General features: G+C 36.7%; 1 protein-coding gene and 1 long non-coding RNA gene across 8 annotated transcripts in view; one reads left to right on the forward strand and one right to left on the reverse strand.

Annotated features, from left to right (window-relative positions):
- Positions 1-19164, reverse strand: part of unc5ca (unc-5 netrin receptor Ca) — a 214184-nt gene that overhangs the window by 183453 nt on the left and 11567 nt on the right. The window lies entirely within an intron of this gene.
- Positions 13845-14674, forward strand: LOC120489023 (uncharacterized). Its single transcript, XR_005624684.2, has 2 exons — positions 13845-14008; positions 14141-14674. It is a non-coding gene; the product is annotated as an uncharacterized LOC120489023 (long non-coding RNA).

Below are 19164 nucleotides of genomic sequence, written 5' to 3' on the forward strand. Positions count from 1 at the left end.
CACACACACACACACACACACGGACATGGACAAACACAATCTTCAAAAAGCCCACTGTCCCAGCGTTATCTGTTGTTCATTCTATTCAACACGGCCATAATAGAGTCAGCGCCGCTATTGTGGAGATAAGTAAGTTATGACAGTGATATGATCGCTCCACGTTTCTCCGGGGTAAGAAGTCTATCCCAGCATCCATTCCCCAAAAAACAATCTCTATACGCCCTCGCGGGTTACAGAAGCAAGTATGCATCACAGTATTTGTATAGCAGAGAGATTGTGTTTGTCGGATTCACTCTGCGGCAAAACTCCTCGCTTGACAGGCACTCGGCGTTTGGTGATTGGCATCCTGTCTGCTGTATCTGTGTGTTGCAGCGCTTCACTCTCTGTGTGTGTGTGTGTGTGCCGAGTTTGAGATTTCTTTTACAGTGACATCAGTACATTTAGCTTCAATATATAAAGGCCGAATTGAGTCACCTTGAAGAAAATTACCTCCATAAAATGAGTTTGTGATTGGATTCAGCCCATCACACACTCACACATACACACATCAATACACTCCGAGTAATACACACAGCAACGAGAGATCAAGAAATAGAGCTGAACCGGGCTTTCACTCACCCGAGGGTCACGTCAGCCCTTATTCGCCGGTGGACTTCATCAGCATGACAGAACTGTCATTTTAATGAAGCCGTGAGTCGAGTCGGGACCGGGGTCTCCGGCACACGCTCGGATGATAATCAGATGTGGACGAGTTCACATGCTCACATCTTCACAGTTAAAGTGCCAATATGTTTGTCCGTGACCCGTCACTGATGGCACGGCGGCGTTGGCTTGAGTCTTAAATGATGTAGGCCTGCTATACTGTACCTGGTACACTGTTCCCTATACAGTCTTTAAAGGGATAGTTCACTTTGAAATTCATTTTTGATATGTTTTAGTTTACCTCAAGGGCATCCAAGATGTAGGTGTCTTTGTTTCCACAGTAGTTTCAATTTTGATATTTTTAGGTCAAACCGTTTTTGTCTGTCAGTCATATAATGGAGGTCTATGGTCACCACCTCAAAGAGCATGCACAGAGAAGTCCAGATTAAACATGATTTAATGACTCGTAAATGTAAGTACACATTGATGGCCTAAGACACGAAACGAGCGGTTTGTGTGAGAAAACGAACAGTATTTATATCGTTTTTACCTCTTGTAATCACAGCCACGTCCAAGTGATCTGAGAGCGCCGGTGCCGGAAAGCGCCAGAAGTGATCTCTCGCATGGTTGTGGGGAAAAAAAATCAACGTTGTCTATTGATATATCGAAATCATCTTCCATTGCGATTTCCTGAATATCTAAATATGTTTAGTGACGAGAGATCACTTCCAACGCTTTTCGGCACTTGCGCAGACTGAAGCACCCGCACCCTCAGATCACTTGGACGTGGCTGTGATTACAAGAGGTAAAAACGAGATAAATACTGTTAGTTTTTTCACACAAACTGCTCATTTCGTGTCTTAGGCCATCAATGTGTACTTACATTTACGAGTCATTAAATCATGTTTAATTTGGACTTCTCTGTGCATGCTCTTTGAGGTGGTGACCATAGACCTCCATTATATGACTGACAGACACGAACGGTTTGACCTAAAGATATTAAAATTGAATCTACTGTGGAAACAAAGACACCTACATCTTGGATGCCCTTGAGGTAAGCTAAAACATACCAAAAATGAATTTCAAAGTGAACTATCCCTTTAAAAAAAGTGTCTTTATTGGCATCAATAGTTTAACTAAGAACCTTTAATGGAATATTTCCATTACATAAAGGATATAGTGGGAATAGCACTTCTTTAGGTTATTAAAATGTTCTTCACACTGTAAAATATCTTATTGATGCTAAATTTTGAACAGTAGTGCATTTAATCATTTTAAATGGCTGTCATTAGAGAAAGATGCTGAGCAGTCAAACAACACAACATTGTGTGGTTGACCAATCACAACAGAGGTCATTCTTAAAGTTGCAGTAGCAAAAACAGCAACAACAAATAAATGCTCATGCTCATTAACGTTTTAACCTTGGCTTACTGTTTATTATAAGTGGACTTGCAGGGATAAAAAAACAGTGCGTGTAGAATACACCCTTTTTAAAGCAGAAATGAGTTCAATAACTGAGCCAGCAGTGGCATCAGATATGCTCAAGAATTTGCTGTTTGTGTCAGAGTTGCTGGATTTAATGAGACGCCGGTTTCTGAGAGAACTGCGCGAACACACACATACGCCAACGCGCACACACACACATTTGCCTGAAACATCAGCGAGTGATCAAAAGAAAACCTTGTTCCTTATGCTCATTTATTTTCTCATTTGCTTGTATTGCTCTATCTCTCCACCCTTCTTTCCGTGAGCACGAGTGAGTGTTTCTGCGCTCACTCCACATGTTGTTCTGTCAATAATGAGCTGGTTTATTATCGACAATAACCGGGGATTTAAATGTCAAAAACGGCTGCTACATAATAGCTTAATGCTTTAGCAATATTGTGAACAAACACCAAGCATGGATCAATCACAGATTGATTGAAACTGAATTTGGATTTAGAGTAGAAGGCAAACAAAAAGAAAGAAAAAAAACACAATTTTGTTTATATATATATATATATATATATATATATATATATATATATATATATATATATATATATATATTAGGGATGGGCAACAATTAATCGCGATTATTATCCAAAATTGTTTGTGTTTACATAATATATGCGTGTTTAGTGTGAATAATTAATTTGTATATATAAATACACACACATGCATGTATATATTTAAGAAAAATGTTTTATTAATATATCAAATATTTATATTTATATATAATATTAATTGTGAATAAATATATATCAAATATATACATGCACATATTTCTTAAATATATTCATGCATGTGTGGGTATTTATATATAAAAATTAATTATACACACTAAACACACATATTATGTAAACACAAACTTTTATTTTGGATGCGATTAATAGTTGCCCATCCCTAATATATATATACTGTATATATATATATATATATATATATATATCAAATAAATGTTGTTCTTTTAAACTTTCTATTCATTAAAGAATCCTGAAATAAAATGTATGAGAGTTTCCACAAAAATATGAAGCAGCAACCATTTAACACTGAAAATAATAAGAAATGTCAAATCATTATATTCAAATGATTTTTGAACGATCATGTGACACTGATGACTGGAGTAATGATGATAAAAAATATTTTTTAAAAATATTCCTATATATAACAGCTAATTGAAATAGTAGTACAATTTGACAATAGTTTTTACCATATTTTTGATCAAATAAATGCAGCCTTGGTGATCAAACAGACGCAAAACTTTTGAACGGTAGAATAAATGTTCACATAAAGATCTGATTTAAATAAATAAATTGGACAAATGTAAGAATAAAAATAAGAGAATGAATATCGATTTAAAAATAGAAAATAAAAAATGACAACGGTGGAGTATCCCTTTAAGCGGATTTGGCTAATCAAGTTCACTGACACTCCTAAAAGAGCTTTAAGAGTGATTTGTTTTGTTTTAGTTTATTTAGGACGCGGTATTGAGGTGGACGTCATTTTTGTTTCTGTCCATGTTTTTCTCCTTTGTTTGGCTAGAGAGAGGGAGTATGTAAGAACTCTGTTGTTCATTTTTGATTTTGATTTGAAAGGTTAGAAAGTTTTCCTCTCAAAGTCAGAACTTTCTGTTTTTCTGTTTTGGTCTTATCCCCTCCTGAAGCCTTTTGATTCTTCCCTTTTTGTAGGAGACACCAAATAAAATGTGACTTGAGTGTTTCAGAAATCTGTGTGGAGAGGAGAGCTCTTGCTCGTCTGTTAACTTTAATTGTCACAAACATCCCTGACCCCTAGCCATGTAACACCACAGTACTGAGAGTAAACCAAAGCTTGACTGGAAGTGTACCTGGAGTTTGAAATGCTAATCGAAAGTGGGATAATTGATGGTTATGGATTAGTTTTAAGGGCCGGAGGAGGAGAAGGATGACTCTTCAGCTGTTTTTGAAGGTTGTGATGGTCTCAGCAGATCGTGTGAATTTCTAGGACATCATTCAATGAAACTCTTGTCACTGCATTAGATAATGAATTATTTAGCCATCTGCATGTCTAAAATGCTTCAGGATCTTTTCTCTTTTCAGTGGGTGTATGAGGTCAAGTTCACACAGGTGTGGTTGTATTGTTTTAGTATTTCTGTGAAATGTTTTGCTTGCGCGATAATAAATTGGTTTGATGTTTTGTATTCAGACGTTAAAGGTGCATTGCGCAAGTCTCTGAGTTTTTGCCCCCTCTGGCGACAAGCGGAACTGCACACGCTTGCACAAGCTGTTCATAACCAAAGGAGCATCAGCCGCACAAATCTTTTGTTACAGTCATAATGTCTTCAGAGGTAATAAAGTTATAAATCTGCAAGTCATTTTAAATATATGAAAGGAAAGGCATTTGAGTAAATTACATGGGGGTAAGTAGAAAACTTTGTTTATGTTGAACTGTTTTATGTGTTTACTGTATCCACATATGATTGTATTATTATGGAAACACGTTCATGAACAATATAAGTTATTACTTTGTATAGGACCCGTTTGAGCCCGAGAGCAGACCGGAGATCTCTCCATTTGTTGAAAGCTTCCTGATGTCGACTCTCGTCTTATTCCGACGCCTGGCACTAGACAAACGTTTTCTTTTCTTTGTCTTACGTGGAGTTTGCGTTGGGGTTTGGAATGAACTAAGCCGGTCTCTATGAATCCATCTTATACTTTTGTGGAAAGTTGACTAAAATTGTGTCACTCGAGTTGTCTTCGCTGATACGGAGAATGGCGGCGAATACACAAACCTGCCAGACATCGCCAGGTGAGCGTGAACGCGCATGACATCACGCCCAGTCTCAAACTCCAACCCGAATCCCACTTGTTTATTTTACTGTACAGGATTATAGAGGCAATCGCAGTGATCAGAGAAGGGCTCATTCAGCCCATCAGGCAACTGTTTAAGCATGTTTGAGTTAGAAAAATATGTTTTTTTTTAACATGAAATATTACGCAATGCACCTTTAAAACCTTTAAAAATGTTAAACCTTCACCACACTCCAACTGTAAAATGTTCCCCAAGGCCAGATTATTAAAAAACTAAACCTATGCAGTATTAGTATGTCTGTTTTGTCCTGAATTATAAATTTATTTGCCCCAGGGGTCACGGTCAGGGTCACAAGTCACGGACAGAATGAACAAAAGTATCACCATGGAAACTAGATTCTCTAACCTTGCATCAACTTCAAAACCGATCCGAATGAAGGTGTTCTTTTTCCAAACGGAGGTTATTTACATCTGAAGCAGCCAAAGGTTACATTTGAAACACCTACTTGAAAGTTAAGGATTAAAAAACCTTATCCACTTTAAAATGATGAGCTCAAACCACATGACAGATCAATACTTTACTTACATAAACTGTGTGCCGCTCCAAATGTGACGTGGCTGGGCCTTTGAGGCTGAAATCATTATGAGGATATAGAAACAGCATAAAACATTATATCTTCAGTGCCAACTCCAGGATTCAACATAGGCACTGTTTACACCTGGTGTTAAGATGCGTTTTGGTCGATCGGATCACAAGAGGAAGACGTTAAATACAGGAGGAAACGGGTCTAAAGCGCTTTGAGCTTGTCCACTTTCAGTCGAAAACACATTCGACCGGATTGCTTTCGTAGTGTAAAACGCTCATGTGGTCGAGTGTGTTCAAACAGACACACAATACCGTCTACTGAACTAATGAGTAGCATTATGGGAAGACTCTAGCCTGACGGGATTTACACTGTCGACTGAAGACCCAAGTTTGGTTTGAAGAGGAAAAATGTACCGATCACAATGTTCTCTCAGCATTCCTGATTTCTAACACACACTCACAGCGTTCGGCTGGTCTTGCGGCTGTCAGAGATGAAACTAAACCTGAAGATCTCCGTGTGTTTTTTTCTGTTTTCTCCAGTTGTGTTCATATGTAAAATAACATGAGCTTATTTTGTCCATTAGAAATCAGGACAGAGAAAGTGGACAAAAGACTGATTAAGCAACGCAATGTGTTTATCGTGCAATTTATACACGAAAATGAGTTTTTACGTGCATAGGATACGCATGGGTTGGTTAGGGCTGCGTGTGCACTGTAAAAAAAAAAATATGTTCAAGATTTGTTATCACAACATTTTTTCTTTTGTCAAATCAACTTAAATAATTTATTTAGTTCAGATAACTTATTATTTTGGGTTTTTGATGATTAAAGGGATACTCCACTTTTTTGGGGAATAGGCTCATTTTACAACTCCCCAAGAGTTAAACAGTTGTGTTTTACCGTTTTCGAATACATTCAGATGATTTTCTGATATTTAGAAGAATATCAGTAACCAGACAGTTTCTGGTCTCATTGACTTCCAGTATATATATTTTTTTCTACTATGGAAGTCAATGAGACCAGAAACTGTCTTTTTACCGATATTCTTCTAAATATCAGAAAATCGTCTGAATGGATTAGAAAACGGTAAAACCTGACTGTTTAACTCTGGGGGAGTTGTAAAATGAGCCTATTTCCAAAAAAAAAGTGGAGTATCCCTTTAAATCAATCTCCTTCATTGTATTAACTCACTTTTTCCATTTCAATCAACTTAAAATTTTAAGGCAACCAGGTTACTTAATTTAAGTTAAACCAACAATATTTTTTACAGTGTGCGTATCAAATGCACACGAAAACTGTGTATCATATGCACGTAAAAAACTCATTTTCGCGTATAAATTGCACGATAATACACAATACGTGCTATAGAGATGCGTTTACGTGAGAACACGCTGGATTAAAACACCAGGTGGAAACGGGAATGCGTCTCCCTCCTACTCGTAATACGATTGACTAAAACGATATTAATACCAGATGTAACCAGGGAGAGACACAGAGCATAAATACTGCAGAAGATAACAGGAGAACTGGAACGATGGTTTAATGTTCCCCGCCCATCAGCCTCAGGGGGGGGGGGGGGGGAGTCGGCGCACACACACACACACACAGTTTTGTTGATCGGAAGCACATCTGATTGTGACCTTTGTGACTTACCTTACATCAGGAGAGAGAAAGCTCAGTGACCCGCAGCCATATCGGTCACATTCAATTACGTCACACAGAAAAATCACACATGAGATCTCTCTTCGATATCTCAACTGTTTCTCCTAGATTGCAATGGGATTAAATGGTGACCTTTGCTCAAGTCTCCTGCATCTCAGATGTTTCTAGTGTGAAAAAGACCACAGGAATCTGTCATTTGTCTCCTCTAGCATTTCGAACGCAACCTCAACAATGTCTCAAACTGTGCTCAGATGTGCCTTCAATCTAATGTCAGAGAGCTCAAACATTTTTCATCAACTCTCTCCAATACCAAATGATCGGAGCGGCACATTTATAACTTTGTGACAACTATTGACTTTTGATAGATTTAGCCATCAACAAATCAGTATAAATGAGTTAAGGAGGGAAACATCAGAGTCGATGCATAAGTTAAACAAACAGCAAAACTTAATTAAGTCTCATGAGCTATTAAAAAGCCAGGGTTGTTATTGTTAACTACTCAAAATTGATTTTGTTAATTGAAATAAAGCTCAAATAAAGTAAAACATAAAAAGTAAATAAAGTAAAACAACAACCCTATTATTAAATTATTAATTATGATATTACATGACAAACCTATGCTTGAAAAAATTAAAAGAAAATTAAAAATGTTGCTAAAAATAAAACAAGTTTAATTTGAGGACCTAAAACTATGAAAAGTAAAATACAAATTAAGGCAAAATACAAATATTACAAGAAACTAATAAAATGAAAAAAGAACACTGTAAAAAAAAATATGTTCATGATTTGTAATCACATTTTTTCTTATGTCAAATCAACTTGAATCATTTTTGTGGCTCAGATAACATAATATTTTAAGTTTCTGATGATTAAATAAATCTCCTTCATTTTATTAACTCAATTTTTCTCATTTAAATTAACTTAAAATTTTAAAGCAACCATGTTACTTCATTTTTTAAGTTAAACCAACAATATTTTTTTAGTCTATAAGCATATTTAGGAAAATGCACATACCAAACATAAATGAACATTCAATTTATAAATGTAGGATAATTTGCATGATTATTCTAATCTAAGGGGAGTGTCGTTAAACTAATCGTGAAGTGAACATTAGAGAGGTGCAATATTATTGTGCTCTGTAATATTATGTTGTAGGCCTACTTGCATATGATTTTTAGTTTCATCTTGTTTTCAAGTTGAATAGTTTCCATGTCTGGTCTCCATGGTGATGGAATATTAAATGCGTGTTTTTTCTTTTCAGAAAATCAGAACATGTGAAACTTTGAACTTTCCTTTCAGGCTTTATTTAGACCTCACGCAGCCAAAGAACAACTGAAACAGGCTTATGAAAAGCACAGAGCAAACGTCACAACAAACATGATATTAGATTACAGTAAACATCACGTCTGTCCTGTGCCATCTTGACGTGAATACAAACAACAAAACAGAAAAGGCTGCAAAAATTCAGCTTTACAAGCGGAAAAAGCTCTCAAAGCAAACACACACACACACAGGCTCAGACGAGATGCACTCATGGTAATAATTCAAAGTGCTGGACAAATTGGATTACAGCATCTCACATCTTTCCTGTCCTCTAATCTGTCTGTTGTGAAAGGTAAAAAGAAAAGTACTTGTGTAAATAAATAAATAAATAAATGTATGAATGTATGAATGAATGAATGCATTAATCTTGTAGCTTTGAGTGTGCAGCGTTCAGGCTAACATCATCAGACCAGTGGCGAGTGGCAATGATTGACCGCTGGTTAAACCATGCAATCAAACGAGACACAAAATAATTTCTTCGTAAGAAAGAAACAAAAATAAAAAAAATCACGACAATAATAGTCAAACGCATGATAATAATAGTCACTCAGATACATGAATTTAGCGGATGTCACTTCCGGAACATATTGGCCGAAGCATGAAAAACTAAATATTTGTACACTGTAAAAAAAATATTGTTGGTTTAACTTAAAAAAGTAAGTAACTTGGTTGCCTTAAAATTTTAAGTTCATTGAACTGGAAAAAGTGAGTTGATGCATACAATGAAGGAGAATGATTTAATCATCAGAAACTCAAAATTATATGCTATCTGAACTATTTAAGTTGATTTGACAAAAGAAAAAATGTTGTGATTACTAATCATGAAAAGATTTTTTTACAATATATATGGCAAGCACACAAAGAGCGGTCCCTCATAATCACTTCCAGGCTGTCACTCATCCTAGTTCATTGCGATCTCATGAAGATCCGACATAATCAATAATGAAGCTGTTAACATTGCACAATGAATCTCTTATTTCAACGCATTCTCATCCTTTAACGTCATATAAAACGCTATATGCAAAAACGGTGCTATACTACGCACATGGCACCCGTTATCATTAATATAACACGCACTGTGAGGGCTAAGTTTAGGTGTGGGGTAGGGTGTGCGTGTCATATTCACGCTAAAGGATTTATGACGTCTTGGGTTCGCGTGTTATATTAAAGGGTTAGTTCACCCAAAAATGAAAATGAAGTCATTAATTACTCACCCCCATGCTGTACCAACCCCGTAAGACCTTCGTTCGTCTTCGGAACACAAATAAAGATATTTTTGATTGAATCTGAGAGCTGGATCACTCTTCCATAGGCTTCCTAAGGGACTGGCTCTTGACGGCCCATAAAGTCATTAAAGAAAAGGTTTAAATATTCCATGTGCCTACAGCGGCTCAATTATAAGTTTATCAAGCGACGAGACTACTTTTTGTGCGAAAAAAACATAAATAACGACTTTATTCAACTATTCCATTACTTCCTTATTGGCGCATGCGCGAGAACTGAGACGAGGACGTTCTCATTCGTCTACTTCTTGTTACCGGCTGCTCACCGCTTAGGAGTTTTACCGCCCCCTACCGTATAAGATGATGTGCTGATATAGCTGGAAGCGCAAAACTTTCTGTTTACAAGCAGAGGAAGAGTCGCGCTGTACATACGCTTTTCAATTAGCGTATTTTCCGCACTATAAGGTGCACTTAAAAGCCTTTAATCTTCTCAAAAAACGACAGTGTTCCTTATAATCCGGAGTGCCTTATATATGGATCATCATCTTATACGGTAGGGGGCGGTAAAATTCCTAAGCGGTGAGCAGCCGGTAACAAGAAGTAGACGAATGAGAACGTCCTCGTCTCAGTTCTCGCGCATGCGCCAATAAGGAAGTAATGGAATAGTGGAATAAAGTCGTTATTTATGTTTTTTTCGCACAAAAAGTATTCTCGTCGCTTGATAAACTTATAATTGAGCCGCTGTAGGCACATGGAATATTTAAACCTTTTCTTTAATGACTTTATGGGCCGTCAAGAGGCAGTCCCTTAGGAAGCCTAGGGAAGAGTGATCCAGCTCTCAGATTCAATCAAAAATATCTTTATTTGAGTTCCGAAGATGAACGAAGGTCTTACGGGGTTGGTACAGCATGGCGGTGAGTAATTAATGACTGAATTTTCATTTTTGGGTGAACTAACCCTTTAACGATAAAGGGTGCCATGTGCGTAGTATAGCGCCGTTTTTGCATATAGCGTTCTATATGACGTTAAAGGATGAGAACGGGCTCCTTATTTGCATAATGTCTATACTTTGTTAAAGCAACACTAAGTAACTTTTCCTCTGCGGTCGCCCTACAGGTTGGAAGCGGAATTGTCCATTATTGCTGAGGTAAATAATTTAGCCTAGCGCATCCTACGCACTCGCTGTTTATCAGCACCGGCTTTGGAATGAACCCCATGATGTCCACAGACAAGGTAGAGTATGATGCATGATTTCATTATGTATTGCGACATCAGAAATAAAGAAAAACAAAATAGTCGTAAAGCAAGTCAAATTTGTAGTTTTCTTATGTCTCATTAGAACTACAGAAACACGACCTGATCTGGCAATCTTACAGCGTGGTTATAGCAGATAAAGGACCGCAAAGCAAATCCAGAAGTGCCTTTCACCCTGTTACGACTTCAATCAAGCAGTCAATCAAGTTTAGATGATTTACTAGATGGATTTCCACTATAATCAACAATTATATAAGAATCATGACAAATGTAAACATATAAAAGAAAAAAACGTAATATCTTTTTGCCATTGTGCAGTATTCTAACATGTGACGTCACGGGGTTGGTTGGCTTTAGTTTAACAGGCTCTGGGCAGTGAATATCCCTACATCAAACAGTTTACACCACAGTGTTTTGACCACGAACGACTAATGTTAGGTATAGGTACAGTCATTAGACAAAAAGACGATGTCTAATGTTATATGGACTTCTGTAATTTGGACTTCTCTGTGCATGCTCTTTGAGGTGGTGACCATAGACCTCCATTATATGACTGACAGACAAGAACGGTTTGACCTAAAAATATTAAAATTGAAAATACTTCGGAAACAAAGACACCTACATCTTGGATGCCCTTGAGGGAAGATAAAACATACCAAAAATTAATTTTAAAGTGAACTATCCCTTTAAACTGTCGGCTGAAGACCCAAGTTTGGTTTGAAGAGGAAAAATGTACCAATCACAAGTGTCACATGATTTCTAAAACACACTCACAGCGTTCGGCTTGTCTTGTGTCTGTCAGAGCAGAAACTAAACCTGATGTTCTCCGTGTGTTTTTCCGGTCACGTTCATATGCAAATTCAGCTTATTTTGTCCATTAGATTGAAAGATCTGAATAAACCCATGCATTTACTCGCTCATCGAAGAAATCAGGACAGAAGTGTTTGAAAGTGGACAAAAGAGACGGATTAAAACACCTGGTGTGCGACGATGGATGGATGGATTTCAAAATTCATGGACGATATTATTATTATTATTATTTCCAATCCATTCATACTCTAAATTAAAGTTCAGGTGAAGTGCATTGTGGGATACTCTGACAACTTCATGTCACACAAAGTGCTCAGTTGCACACTGCACATTTTCACATACTGTATGCAGCAGGTCATCTGTGCATTCAATGCAAACATTACATTCACACACACTGCACACAGTACACATATACCGCAGGAATCTTCACATCTTTCTCTACTTCAGTCCACTGCACAGATCTACACACACAGGCTTTCGTAAAACCACTTTACCACTCACTCACACACACACACCAACCTTCACCTTATCTCCTCTCCTTCTGGTACTTTATTGCTGTGTTTGATGGATAGAGTGACCTGGTTTCCAAAAAAGAAAGATGCTCAGGTGAACACTCACTGCGACCTCACAGCGCTCTTAAGTTTTCCATTTTCACTTGTAATCTAGTTCAGACTGAAGGTTCATTTAGTTTGTTTTCTGTGGATCTCAGACCCCTGTCATGTCGGTCAGAGTTTGATTGCTCCCGGTGGTGATAAGACGCTATTCTTCAAACTACCGAACACTTTTTACTAGCGCCTTTTCCATTTTTGAAGCTAATAAACATATCCAGAAATTTGTGTACTACTATGTATATTATACATTTTTTCTTCCCCTATCAGAAGTATAATTATAATGGTAGCACTTTATTTTACAGTCCTGTTCCCTATGCACTTATTATAATAATGGATAGGTATTAACCCCCTTAACCTAACCTTAACCCGTGTAGTGACCTTATATTATCTGTACTTTTCTAGGTAAGTGCACTTAAAATGAAGTGCAACCATTATAATGTTATTCAAGGTCTCTTGCACCAGTGCTGTTTAGTTTTTCATGAACATTTTATTGCTACTGAAGACATCGTCCTGTAAATGAACTGTGTTCTCAGTTCAGTTGCTGAACACTGATGTAATGCATCTAATCTGAATCTAATAATAAAGCAGAAATAACATTATTCATTACTCCAGTCTTCAGTGTCACATGATCCTTCAGAAATTATGATGATTTGCATACATGTCAATGTTGAAAACAGTTTTTGCTGCTTAATATTTTTGTGGAAACCCGTGATACATTTTGTTCGGGATTCTTTAATAAATGGTTAAAAGTTCAACAGAACAGCGTTTAAAAAAATATTTACATTAAAAGATAACATTATACAGCTACTGAAATAAAGTAGGCCTGATCCCAAACTTTTGAATGGGAGCCAAGTGTTGTGTGCATTATATTTAAGCAATGTTTAAACAGTTTATATTTTACACTATCAAGCTATTACTTCCAACAAGCACCAGTATAGACCATTTTGCATTTTCCAGAAGCACTTCCTGTTTCAGTTTTTTAACACTATAGGCTACATAAAAGCTGGGATAAACTACAACCAACAGAACATATAAAAGTTAAAACTGAATCAAAAAGTTAAACAAACATCTTTAAGATTTTTTCTTTACATGTGAAATAAAGAAAACAGTTGCAAACTGAAACACGAAGTGTTTCTGGACCAGTGTTGTTTGCAAAATGGTCTATATATAACATGACAGAAATGCAATGAATGAAATATTTATGTTTAAAAAGGTCATTGTTTTTGTGCCTCTTCTATTTTTTCTAAATGATATAATCTGGAAATTTCTTGTAAAATATTTTGTCTCCTGTCAGTTTCAATGTAGTTAGCAACTCATTTATCAAATAGTTCAACTACAGCAAGCGTGACAAATCTTCCCTAACAACACGTCTAAATCTCATCGCATGCCATTTAACTTCATGACATGAATTATACAACAGCGCGCGGGGGTCTGGCAGTATGTAAATGTGAAATTCAATAACAAGGCTCAGCTGCATTGTGAGAGTTTAGCTAGAAATGTTGAACACGAGAAGACTGAATCAGAAAAGCCCTCAGCACATTAGGAACTCTTCTCAAACTGTTTGTGTTGATGAAATACAAGCGCGCTCCTGCGGAAGACGCACACTAATGAAGACGCGAAGAGGAGGTAGGCTAAATGACAGTCTCGGGTTCCTTCTCCATCTGGAGAAGTTTTTAATGGAGGAAAAACACCATAAACTACCCTTCCACGTCAGTCTCGCGCTCGCGAACGGTTAATGGCGTGTTTCTTCCCTCGCAGGTAAACTGAAGCTCCCGCGAGAAACAGAGGCACTCGTGAACGCGCCAAGGGCTGAAGCTCCCGTCGGTCTTTAAACAGATGGAGAAACATCGGGAGTTCAGGCGTGGTTCCCTGTAGACGGCCATATTTATGCTGAAGAACATGAAACGGGGACTTCGTGAGACATTCATCAGATCTCATGCATTATAGAAGGAGCGGGAAAGGAGATAGATGTGAGATGGTGCTGATCACGACTGTAGAAGATTAGTCTATCTGTTTAAATATACATCCTGCAATAGACGGACATCTAAGTTCTTGTCAATTAGCCTATACACATGGATGTTGAGGTAAAAGAGGTCATATTATGCCCTTTTGCAAAGTCTGTAGCAGGTTTTCAAGCTTGAATTTTCAAAAAACAAATTTTTCCCCATATTGCACATTGTTGCAGTCTTCCCAGTCTGACAGTGAAACTCAGGTATATTAAGTTGTTATAATATTTAAATTTTTTACTGTATTTTTGCTCAAATAATTGCAACCTTGATGAGAAGCTTTTTTTTTTTTTAAATCTTAAGCCCCGTACACACCGGGACGAATATTAGCGCACGTTATTCGCCAGCGTTTTTGTGTTCCCAAGCGATTTTCGCTTATGAGCCGAGTGAACATGTAAATTAATTCCCTAACATTAGATGGTGCTTAATTTAAAACAGAAATAATAATATACTATACTATTACAGAAATACTAATATTATCATATAGCTCTTTATGCTCCGAGACCAGCAGCTCAACATTCATCCTGCCCATACGCCTTATTCACGGCAGCGCCATCTTTGATTTTTAATGAGAATGAAAGCGAGGCTGTGAGGGATAGATATGTATCTCTTCAATGGGCTGTACTGTTATTTAATGTGTTTTCGGATTGTTCTGCTCATGAAACACTGGAAAAATATCTTTCCAAGAAATGTCAGTTGACAAAAATCTCCCGACAATGTAAGCTGTGGAAAATTGTAAGTAATCTAGCCGCTTTATTCAGCTTTTTACAGCGGATGCCATTGGAAACACGGTAAGTCTATCCCTCACAGCCTCACTTTCATACCTGTCATGGCGCTGCTCTGAATAAGGTCTATAGATATTTTCCTCGCATCTTCCTCGTCTTCCGGCAGTGTAGACGGTGGCTTAAGTCTTTTTCGCCGTTATGTATGTGTGCTCGTAGACCGATTTGTGTTTAAGCGCCCCAAAGTTGTGTTTTACTGTAACTTCAGAAGCACCAGACACGGGATAGTCCCGAGGCGTTTTTTTTTTTAAATGACGCTTTTACACTTGGCGTTTTTCGTATCGTTGTGCATACTCACATTGGCGCCCTTTGTTTAGTCAAGAGGCGTCGGCAAATATCGCGCGCGAAATTCGTACAGGTGTTCTGACAATTCATGCTGAAGCTACCCATCGAGATTTGCTACTTACCTGTTATGCGCATGTGCAGACTACAAAAGGTACATTTTCCTGTTATAATGTATAATTTCCCTTTAAAAAATGCTTACTGGTCAGCCAGCTGAAAAGGAATAACTGAAAGTTTCAGTTACTATGAGGAAAGGTGCTTTGACAAGTCAAAGATGAATATTTTATGATAATTTTTTACTTTTCACATCGTTTTAAAAATAAAAACAGTAGTCTACAGTATACAGTAGCTACTCATAACTTAGAATTGTATTATAATTGTATTTCATACGACTTTAATCGGCATTCTGTGATCAATTCGCGCTACGGTAGCATTTTTCGACAAGGCAGCAAAAATTGGCAGAACACCGGTGTGAACAGGCCTTTACTGACCCCAAACAGCAGTTTATGTTGACCAGCAATAACACAAAATACATTTACATTTTTATTTTACGTCATTGTGACTCTATAAGTGCATGTTTTGAACAATATACTAGGTGAAAAACTGTGTGTGACAAAATAAGTATGTCTGAATTCAAAGTAGTTAGGGCTAAGCATAAAAGTGTATAGACAAAAAGTACCCGATTGACCTACTACTTCCGGAGGGATTCTGAAACTTAGAAATTCATTATTTCATGTTAATTGAACAAATGCTAAAAAAAATTGAAATCTTATTCTAAACTGTTGTGTCGCTTATAATTGCTCAAATAGTAAAAATTGTCTCACTTTCAGATCAAGTCATTGAAAGTTCATTTATTTTTGTCCTGTCAATTCTCTCAGACTTCCATCTGCAGTCTCGAATTAAACCTGAGAAACTTCTGACCCAAACCAAGAGTGTTTGATGACACTGAACTCTTATAATGAGCGATCGCCCGAGGTCTGCTCCACGCCAACACCAATCACAGTAGAAACCACAGTCGGGAAATTTGATTAACTCCCATTATGCCCGGCAAAAGACCATCTCATAACTCACAACTTCTTTATTACACTGCAGACTTGGCATGCTGCAATTTTTGTAAGAATTTTGAGTGTAGGAGAAGCCAATTTGACACTCGTAATGCTCTGCTTATAGTTCATTTAAATGTGTCTCATATACCAAATGCATTTGCAAAACACTTTTTAAACAGAGTTGCTTATATTTCATATTTTACATACTGCACTCTTATGAAAAAAGGGTCAATAGTGTTCTTTAATCTATTTTATAAATAATTTGAATAATTTTATATATATATATATATATATATATATATATATATATATAATTATTTATGCCAATATGGTTTTATAAGAAGAAATATCTTAAATGACTGCATAATACTTTCATGTTTAACAGATTGTTGCATTTGTTTCTAATGATAAAGTATGATTACAAGTTGTTTAATTCATAAAATGAAATTAAAATGAAAAATAGTTGGACTACAGCTATGACATACAGCTATCAAAAAATGACCTTGAGACCAAGTGGTTTAAAAATAATTGAAAAGTTGTTAGAAAAGCTCATCTTTTGTTTACAGATGCTTTTTTTGGATGAACTTTTTAGGGCTACTGTATAGGAAATCATTTGGAGAAATGGTCAGTTGCAGAGTTTAATTATGTATTGAGAACCGGGTGATATACATTTACTCCTTTTCTTTTAGTTACAGAATAAACTCCACGCAGAGACGTGAAACAGAGCCTGCAAGCCTCCTTTAACTAGATATTGGTTGGTTCTTTGGACAAATGTGGATCTGAAATGTCATTACAGTTCACAAACACACCCACACACATTTCCTTTGACATGTGTGTGTCCCGTGCGTGTCCTCGGGGTTTCACGCGTCTGATCTCGGCGTGTTGATCCCTAAGACGTTTGCTTTTGCTCTGAAGGTGTGAACACAATCACTGTGATGAGCATTATCACCCTCAGCCAGTCACGGCACTGGATGGATGTGATAGGAAACGCAGGACAGAATGAATAAATTCCACAGTCCGCTCTTTAATTACTTTAATTATACTTTAAAGACGATTGGAAATGCAATCTGCAGTGCATTCAACTTCCGTGACATACTTTTACAAAAGACAATGGGAAATAATGTAATGCAGGGCTTGATTTGATCCATAATGATTTGATTGGTCTCACATTTTACACAACAACAACATTGGTTAGCAGATAAAATTTTTTTTAAAATGGCATAATTTACTCAAATGACTTTAAAAATCTTTCTCATGTGAAACAAAGCAAAAGTTGAGCAAAATGGGTGATTTTTCTCCCATACTGAAAGGGAATGGACACAGTGAAGCTCCAGAAACTCCCAAATCATTAAAAGTCACAACATTTTGGAAGTTAATGACATCAAACTCGGATGATATTTTATGAAATAGCCATTTAAGTTTCAGTCTGGTTTTACTGTATAGCTCTAGAAAACATAATATTTGGGGTCGGCACGATTTTTTGATTTTTATTCCGCAAGGATTCATTAAATTGCTCAAAAGTGACAATAAAGACATTTATAATTCTACAAAAGATTACTATTTCAAATAAATGCTGTTCTTCTGAACACTACACAACTGTTTTTTAACATTGATAATGCAGCATATTAGAAGGATTTGTGAATGATCATGTGACACAGAAGAGTAACGATGCTGCAAATTCAGCTTTGATCACAGGAATAAATTACACTTGACAATATATTAAATTAGAAAAAAAACAATAATATTTGTCAATATTAGTTTCACTCTAAAAAATAATCCTGTAAAAACAACGGTAAACAACATAATACCGTAACAATACAGTTTGTTACTGTTTTTGTGTTAGAGCATATATCTGTTAAATTAAAGTTTAATACTGTAGCTGACAATACAGTATTTAGCTGTTAGTTAGTTAGTCAAAAACAGTAACACACCGTAATTTTACAGTATGATGCTGGCAACCACAGCTGCCACTGTTTTTTTACAGGATTGTTTTTTACAGCAGCCTTGGTGATTTAAAAGTATTAAGAAATCTTACGGATCACAATTTTTGAGCCGTGGATCTCATCGACTCGCCTTCATGTTGTTATTAAAACCTATATGACTTAAAGGGATAGTTCACTTTGAAATAAATTTTTGGTATGTTTTATCTTACCTCAAGGGCATCCAAGATGTAGGTGTCTTTGTTTCCGCAGTAGTTTCAATTTTGATATTTTTAGGTCAAACCGTTCTTGTCTGTCAGTCATATAATGGAGGTCTATGGTCACCACCTCAAAGAGCATGCACAGAGGAGTCCAAATTAAGTAAGGGTTAATGCCCGACGAGGTGTCCATTGTCAGGTTTTAATGGACGACGGCGAGGCGTAAACCGGCCGACGCGCAGCGGAGGACGGTTGCCTCCGCCGAAGTCCATTAAAACCTGACAATGGACACCTCGGAGGGCATTAACCCGCTTATACCATGGTCACTTGCCAAATAAAACATTAGTTTATATTTTAATTAGGCTAAATCTAGTTTTTACAAATAATAACTTGACTGACTGTTTATCTAGCAACCGGAGATATTTATAGTCCGCTTAGCTCGTATCCCTTCAGGTTCACAAATGCATTTTTTTTCATGAAACACAAAGGTAGGCATAGTTTTTTTATTACACATAAAACAATTAATCAA

Source organism: Pimephales promelas, chromosome 4 (genome assembly GCF_988280905.1).
Source record: "Pimephales promelas chromosome 4, fPimPro1.hap1.1, whole genome shotgun sequence".
NCBI classification, from domain to species: Eukaryota; Metazoa; Chordata; class Actinopteri; order Cypriniformes; family Leuciscidae; genus Pimephales; species Pimephales promelas.